This window comes from Pinus tabuliformis, chromosome 8 (genome assembly GCF_031772625.1).
Source record: "Pinus tabuliformis cultivar Carrire ecotype Pingquan chromosome 8, CPIR1, whole genome shotgun sequence".
Taxonomy (NCBI): Eukaryota; Viridiplantae; Streptophyta; class Pinopsida; order Pinales; family Pinaceae; genus Pinus; species Pinus tabuliformis.
Window position 1 is genome coordinate 1,476,572,849 of NC_142294.1, and position 9,505 is coordinate 1,476,582,353.

The window sequence follows — 9,505 nt, forward strand, 5'->3', positions numbered from 1 at the left end:
CGGATTTTGAACAATATTATGCAGGTTCACACAGTTATAACAGCAATGAAAGCTATAGAATGTATATGTAACTTTTTGTAGTAATAAAAAGTTCGTTTTTTTCTCCGGAAAAAAATTGAATGACAATAATGTATTTAGAAATTATAATAAGTGGTGAAGATATTTGTCAAAGATTGATTGGAAGTCAGATAGTGTTGGTTTTTTGAATTTTATTTGGTAATGGTTCATTGATTTGTTAAGAATGAATTGGTAAGTTATTGATATGAATAGATTAATTGTGTTAAATGAATTTTTAGTTAGTTTTAATAATTAGTTGGCTTTGTTTTAAATTTGGGAATAGTCTTCATCATTGTACGTGGCAATCACTATGGTAAAGTGATCTAAATAGATAGATATCACTTATTCTATAAAAACATAACTAAATATAGAACTTGACAAATATTATATTAGATTAGTTGTTGTTATTGTATTAATCAAATTATCATCCATCTTGTTTCATTCTAATACATTGCATTTGTGATTATGGATTCAGATCTATTACACTTCTAATTTCTTATTCTCATGAATAAGTTCACACCAATTTGGTATTGAAGTAATGATATTTTGAGAAAAATACTAGCTTGCATTGAGGAAACTTATTTTCCTCATTGGAACTAAAAATTCTATAAATTTCTAACCTCATCCCAACCATAGATATCAAGCAATTTTAATGGAAAACGTCCCAAATAAATGAAAAAAAACTAAAATTTGAGATGCCCAATACATGATATTAATACATTTACATATTTGGCCATTGTAACCATCTATAATAATTTAACTTCTAGCTAACCTTGTTTCTAGTGTCATCTATATCATTTAATGAAATTTCAAGAAAAATATTTCTAAATAATAGTTTTAAGCACCTATCAAATTAATAGAAAACTAGCACTAATAAGAATAGTCATATAACCTATGGAGTTAGCTATAGAATAACCATCTAACAAAGAATATGAAAAAAAATGTCTACCTACCTGATTTTGACTAGTAGCCTGATCATATTCTTTATCAACATTTCTCCTTCTTCAGGGCGTGATCACATCTTTGCAATCACTACAAAGAAAGTTTGAAAGTGAATCAATCTCCAAAGTGATTAAGATTAAATATAAACAATATAGTCAATCAAGATAAACAAACCTACATAGGAAAAACATCCAACAACTTTTAAGTTGAAACAAAACATTCTTGGTCTCATCTTCTTGGTAGATAGCTAACCCTAATAACCTAATCGTGACTCATTTCAAACCATAAATCAAGCTAAAATAAATAACCAAAACCTATTAAAAAAATAAAAACAAACAAATCTCATCCTAAAATGAAATAATCAATAAAATATTTAATCTATTGTTGAAACAAATATCATTCTAAAATCAAATAATCAATAAAAACATTTAATCTATAATTAAAATAATCAACAAAAACAAAAGTGTAACCTCTCTATCAAACAACTTTTACGAATAAAACACTTATGGGTATAAAACAATTAATAAGAATAAAACTTTCAAAGTTATAAATATATTAATCTCCCCGTGCAAAATCATCTATCAAGCTCTTCCACTCCAATGGATTTCATCTCTACCATCCTTCTTCCATTATGTCGTACATCCTGCAACAAATAATCCCCCAATTAAACAAATGCAGAAGCACAAGTAGCATAGGTCACAGTATGCCTTTCATCTATATGACTTCTGGTTGAACTTACTTCAGAATATCTTTAGTGAAATTTGGTAAAACAGATTTCTAGATAGTTATTTTACATCCGTTTAGCATGACTTTTTCACTGGCTTAACTGCATCTTCTATGGGGTTAACGGTTCACCTAGCAGGAAAGTACAGAAAGGGCTACATGAGTGACTATCCATTGATTTGGCACATACCTACCCCATCTTCAAACAAAATGAGTATGAAAAGATCTTATGTATACCATCCCCATCCCCTGTTCTCAATTTCACTGACAATCAAGTAACTCTACCTCATCCTTTCCCTGCAATTCCACTGCAAACGATTTGTGAGAGGGAAAGACAAGTATAGAGTCACGGCTTAAAAAAAACAAAACAAACCTGAGCTATCATCTTCGATTCCTTGTGGTGAGCCCCGTTGTAAACCTTTTTACCTGTTTCAAGTAATTAACCAAAATGCAAGCAACTGCCAAAAAAATATGAAAAGTTGCACACGGTTTATATCAATAAGACCATAAGACAACTATCGCTGCTCTGGGCAAAAATTTAAAGCCCTTACGAGTGTTAAATAATAGATTAAATGTTTTAACTCTAGAACCATGTCAAGAATACCGAGAAACATCAATTCCGGCTAATATGCAACAAAATAAAATAAAAATGCCGCAGCAAAGGGCAATACTGAATAAATTAATTTTAACCTTCATCCTCTACTGGGTTAGCTTTACTATATAGATTTATGGTATAAGTCTATTGTAAGTATCTAAGAAATGATGGAATGCCTGTCTACATAGATTGACTGAATTTGTGCCTGCAGATAGTATAGCGAGAATGACAAAATGTTTTCTCTGTTTTTGAGGAACTGGAAAAGAAGAATCGATACTTTTCTCTTTCGAGGAACTGGAAAAGAAGAATCGGTACTTACCTAATATTGCTGGAACAAGCTATTGTATGGAAAGAACGGGGTCGATGCTCGCCTAATAAAATAAAGTGAACAAGACAAAATGGTGTACGAACATCCTCTGGCACTATTGTACTCTTCTCCAGCGTGTGTTCTCATCTCCCCAAATTCACTGTCAAACATTAAAGTTTAAACACCGCCTTAGACAGAGTTGACAGAGAAACACAAGGATAAACAGATATAGAAAGAAATGAGAGAACACATTAGAGATTTAGAAACCGTAGCTTCTTGTCTCATATTCTCCCTCCATGGCGGCCCACCGCTCTCACCCTGAAATAGAAACAATGAATAAATTCTCCCTCCATGGCGACCCCTTCTCTTCCCCTGTTGCAAAATTATTTAAGAGGTCAAAACCATTACGCAAGAACCGCCAAATAGAATAAAAGCACAACCTCTACCGTGATAGCTCTTGCAATTTTCCACGGCTTCACTGTGAAATAGAAACAATGAATAAAAATTGTAGAACAGTTTGAGTTCTCTGCATAGCCATTGTCTACCAGGCAGTTTTTAACTGTACAAATTACTAGTAAAAATTGAATATACCGAGAAAATTTTCGAACGCATACCTGGTCCTCCATTTCAATGTATAATAAGTGTTTCATCTCTAGCGATTCTTCTCCTCTACATAACAATAACAAAATAAAGTCTCCAGGGCAAACAATGAAAACATATTGAAAAAAAAAATATCAATTAAAAAAAAAAGAGAAAAGAAAAGAAAGAGGCATGAAATATCAATTACAATCAAAACTGAAAATCCAACCAAGAAATATTGTAAAATCCAAAATGCATGGCCATGCAACAGAGGAAACAAACATGGACAGTAAACATGGGCAGCCAATACAATGCAGAGGAGAAAAGAAGAAGATGAGATGAAAATGAGACAGCGTTGTGTAAGAGGTCGTCTTATATACTCTCCCTCTCAAACGGTCACAATGTCTCTGAACTGAGCTTTTTGGGAGGGAGGAATGGATGCCATCAACATCTCACTTACAGTTCGAATTCACGCAAATGTGAATTCGCAGTCGAAAGAAAATTTGAATTCCTCTGCTTTTGTAAATGTTGCTATTTCGTTGAACATATGTTGCTATTTTGAACATAATTTGAATTCCTCTGCTTTTGTAGCTTTTGTAATGGTCGCTATTTTTTTAACATATTTTACATGATGGCCCGTTAAAGAGAAAAAGCCATGGAGGAATAATTTGCCAAGGAGGTTAAGGAGTAGGTATTTTTTTGACTTATGCATTTTTTTGGGTCTTAGTTTTGATAATCGATGAAAAAGCCATGGAGGAATAATTTGCCAAAAAGCCAATTTAAGCAAATTATTAAAATAGATTTTAGAAAATGTAATAATTTTTTTTTTTTTAATAAGTGTGGTGAAGTTGTATTGGAAATGATTCACATATGTTTTGTTTCTTCCCTTTTGTCTAAGCTCCAAGTATGAGGAATTGAGATAGAGGGCTCATAGGGTTGAGGGATCTCTGAACAATAGGGTTGTAGATGTTGCTCCCTTATCTGTTATCTATATGGTTGGAGATGTTGCTCCCCCATCTTGGTCTTTGCAGAGTATATCCCAGTTAGCATCATACCCACAAGCTCAACTTGTTGGGATTGTCGTTCCCCGTTTGGCCAACGGGTTGAGAGTGTACTTGGGGTTGTACAGCCCAAGTTGATTATGATGCAAGTGTTCTACCACATGACTATTGAAGTTCATTGTTGGGAACGTCGATAGGCAATAAGATGGGTCGAATAGTAGCCCCCCTATATCACCTATTGCTCGATATGGGGTCATAAATGTTTAGCTCCCCCATGGGATTCTGGGTTGAGATATGCTCCCCGATGTGGTTCCAAGTTGAGATGTGTTCCTTGATGATCTGCTCTTTGATGATGATGCGGATCATAGATTTAGCTCCCCGCTAATGTTTCCCGGATGGTAGCATTTGGCTCCCCACTGGCAAGAGATTCCAGGTGGTAGCAGTGGTTCCCCGATGGATAAAGAGTGGTAGATTGAACTCCCCTCTGATGTCAAATTCTTTTTCTTTTAGATTCGACAATGTTCAGCATATGAGCAGGGACAATCAAGAGATAAGCAGGAATAAGCAAGAGATGAATTGAGATGAACAGTGACGATATGGGATATGATATGATGACAGGATGACATGTTGATCGATGGTCAAATATTGACAAGTGGAATTCTCCTTAGTTGACAGGGAGTGTTAAAATATGAAACTACAGTCAAATTCCACTTTGAACAACTCATTTGATGGATATGATGATTGAATTGGATTCCTCTTTTCAAGAGGACCAAAATGTAGGAATTTACAGGGTAAGTTCCTCAGACAGAACACCAAAGGACACCGCTCACAAACAGAACACAGATCAATACACCAGTATTTTTGACGTGGTTAAAACCCTCAAAGAGGGAAACAGTCCACGGCCTGAGCCAACGCGGCCACTTCAGGCAATTTAGTAATAAAAGAATGAAAAATTTACATAAGCTTCTCTCATGGACGGTTACCCTACAAATGACCCTCCATGCTCTTTAAATAGAGATCATGGACCAATCGAGTGTTAAGCCATGGATCAAGTGTCGGTAATACCGAGGAGAGAATGAACCGTCGGATCACTACATATCGTGACCGTCGGATTGTAAGTTACAAAATGTACATGGTAAAGAAACACACTTTACCTAACTCTATACTAGACCAAGTTATACTTAACTATTTCCTATGTGTCGGAATATCCTAACATCCCCCCTTAAGAACAACTTGGGATAGGATTGAAGGATTTACAAATATGACACAATAGGAGAAGGAAGGAGGCACTAGAGCCTATCCCCCTTAGTGACAACTTCCTGAACTCCAACCATAAATCGAAGTTTAGTAAACTTCGCCTCTGTGAGAGCCTTTGTAAAGATGTCTGCAACTTGATCATCTGTTGAACAATATTGCACTTCAAGAACATGGTCGTGAATGAGCTTTCTAATGAAGTGCATGTGCAGTTCAATGTGTTTGTTGTGCTGATGTTGGACTGGATCTTTGCATAGTTGAATGGCACTTTGATTATCACACCAAAGTGTAGTCGGATGTTGCTGCTGAAAGCCGAACTCTAACAGGATCTGACGAAGCCACAAGGCTTCCTTACTAGCTTCTACGGCACCACGATACTCTGCTTCTGCTGAAGAAAGAGAAATGGCACCTTGTTTCTTGCAAGCCCATGTAATAGGTCCTGAACCAAGAGTGAACACATAACCTGCAGTAGACTTCCGATCATCAGGGTCACCAGCCCAATCGAAATCAGTGAAACCAACCAATAGAGGAGATGCTTCGGCACTATAATGAATCCAAAACTGAACTGTACCTCAAACATAACAAAGTATCCTTTTAGCTGCTTTCCAATGACTTTCATATGGGTTTTGCATAAACCGAGCAACAAGGCCAACAGCAAAGGAAAGGTCAGGACGAGTATGGGTTAGATACAAAAGTTTTCCTACAAGTTGACGGTATAAGGTAGCATCAACTTCAGGAGAAGTACAAGTGACTGAAAGTTTGACTCCACACTGAAAGGGAGAAGGGGCTGGCTTACAGTCTTCCATGTGAAAATGGCGTAGAATATCACAGGCATACTTGGACTGGGAAAGGGAAATACCTTCCTTAGATTGCAAGACTTGAAAACCAAGAAAATAATGTAAGTGTCTTAAGTCTGTCATTTCAAACTTCCTTTTAAGGCTAGACTTCACATGGTTTATAAGGTTGGGATCACTACCAGTCAGGATAAGATCATCAACATAAAGAACAAGAATGATAAGAGACTTGCCCACTTTCTTGGTGTAGACAGTGTTATCAGAATGACACCTAGAAAAGCCATTTTCTAAAAGAAAGTTATCCATTTTGGCATACCAAGCTCGAGGAGCTTGCTTGAGACCATAAAGGGATTTCTTAAGCCGACATACAAGGCTGGAGTCTGTTTGTATAAAGCCAATAGGTTGTTCCATATAGATTTATTCATGCAAGTCCCCATGCAAGAAGGCAGATTTAACATCCATCTGATGGACTTCCCATTTGAAAGAGGCAGCGAGGGAAAGAACAAGGCGAATAGAGTTCATTTTGGCAACAGGGGAGAAGGTTTCAGTGTAGTCAATAACTTCAACTTGTGAAAATCCCTTAGCAACAAGACGAGCTTTATGTTTATCAACTTTCCCATCTGGTCCATACTTGGTTCTGTAAACCCATTTGCATCTAACAAGTTTTCGTCCATTTGGTAGAGGAACAAGATCCCATGTATCATTTACCAATAATGAACGATATTCTTCATTCATAGTTGCGTCCCAATCTGGATGGCCTGAAGCTTCTGCAAAGGTGTCAGGATCATAATTTGCTGAAGCTTGAGCCAGTAAAGAAGAGGCTTTATCGAACTGAGAACTTGTACGTCGCTGATCTGTAGGATCACCGGCAAGATCACCTGTTGCATCCCGAGTAGAACGGATCCATTTTGGAAGCTGAGGAGCTAAAGGAGGATCCTGAGAAGGTGGGGAGGATTGTCATCCTCACTTTCATCATCTGAAGAAGAAATATTTTCAAAAGTAGAAGAGATAGGGACATGTGGCACATCCGCCGAACTAGGCTCGTAGGCCGATATATTTTCAGCAAACTTTACATCTCTTCTAATGATAACATTTTTGGACTTAAGTGGAATAAGTCTATATCCTTTGACATCTTCAGAATATCCAACAAAAATACATTTTTCACTCTTAGGTTCTAAAGCTTTATGTTTCTCATCTGGAATATGGGCCCATGCTTCACTTCCAAAAAGACGAAAGTGACTTACATCTGGTTTAATTGAGCTCCATGCTTCTTCTGGAGTGATATTCTTTAAAACCTTAGTAGGAGTGCGATTTATTATGTAATTTGCACAGTTAATTGCTTCTGCCCAAAAATTAAGACCAAGTCCTTTAGATTGAAGCATACAATTAGCCATTTCCTTTAAGGTGCGATTCTTCCTTTCAACTACACCATTTTGTTGTGGAGTATATGGAACAATATGTTGCATTTGAATTCCATTCTTAGTGCAAAAGTTGATGAATTTGTTGTTAACATATTCTTCGCCATTATCAGATCTTAGCTTAAGAATTTGATGTCCAGATTGTTTTTCAACAAAGGCCTTAAAGGCCAAGAACATGTTAAATACTTCACTCTTGAGTTTTAAGAAGTATACCCAAGTGCGTCTGGAGAAATCATCAATGAAAGTTAAGAAATACGTGTAGCCAGAGAATGAAACAACTGGAAGTGGTCCACATAAATCATTATGCACAAGTTGTAAAGGGGCTGAGGCATGCCAAGAGGCACGTTTTTCAAAACTATCCTGATGATGTTTTCCGAGTACACATTCGGAACAAACACCATCTCTGCAAGATACCATTGGAAGACTTGTCACCATATTTTCTTTACATAGATTCTGAAGAGAGCGATAGTTTAAGTGACCAAATCGCTCATGCCAAAGTTTGCTCACTTCATCGTTATGAGCAACAAATACCGAGGGAAGATTTGATGACCCAAAGTTGTGAAACTTATACAACCTTGTAGAATCATCAGCAATGCTAGTAGCTAAAATCTGTCTAGGATCTCTTAGGTCCTTAATTACAACATCATGAGGTGAAAATTCAACGATTTTACCTTCACCTGAATGAGTTATCTGATATACAGATAGAAGGTTGCAGGATAAGGTTGGAACACATAATACATCATTAAATTGACCATTGTCTATATGAACAGTTCCAGTCCCTACAACACTAAGAGATCTATCATCACCAACATATATATTTTTGGTGTTACAATCATTTAAAGAAGAAAACATGGCTTTGTTTTTGGCCATGTGATAAGAAGCTCCAGAATCAATGAGCCACTCATGAGAATGAGAAGAAGAAGATACATTTAGTGCATAGCCAGACCGAGATGCTTGACAACCACATGCAAAAAGTGCTCTTCCTGAAGATGAAGTTGACGTTGAAGAGTGCTCCAAATGGATGTTATGCTTCTTCATTGCTGCTTCCAAGGCTTCCATCTTCTTAAAGAATTTGGATTCTAAGTGGCCATCTCGATTACAAAAGTTGCAATGTCTATCAATCTTCTTCCCTTTGTTTTTATTTGTCTTATCATTTTGTTGAAATGATTTTTCATTTTGAGGCTGAAATTGCTTAGGACCCTTGTTTGGTTTAGGACCATTCCTTTTAGGATACAATTTCTTAGGATTCTTTGAATTTGGTTGCTGCTGGGCGGCTAACGCTTTCTTAGAAGAGTTTCCAAGATTAAGAAGACCAAGGTGTAAGAGTTTTTCTTGTTCTCTTATTAAAGAATCACAAAAGGAATCAAAGGAAGGGGACTTGTAGGCTTGTCCTTGAGAAATGAAGGCTTCTCTTGTAGAATGGAAGGTGGAAACAAACACAGAATAGGCTGGTCCCAACTTAGTAAGAATGGAATAAATAAGGTTGCTATCTTCTTTCTTAACCTTAACACCTTCCAAGAGAAGTCTAAGGGTCTTGAACTTGGACAAAAAATCTTCAATGCAAGCAAAATTATTGGAGTCCAATGTAAGCAACTCATTTTTGAGTTGATGGGCTTTAAGTCCATTTTTAATTCCAAAAACTTTAGTGATCTGTTTCATTTCTTCCTCAGGAGTATCAAGTTCCGCAATATGGAATCTAAGATCTGGAGAAATAGACATCCCTATCAACCCTCGTGCTTGATCTTGCCTATTTTCCCATTTAGCTATCTTATCTTCATCTTTCGGTTTGGTTTCTTGGCCTGAGGCTATTCTGTAGAGACCTTTACTTCTAAGTA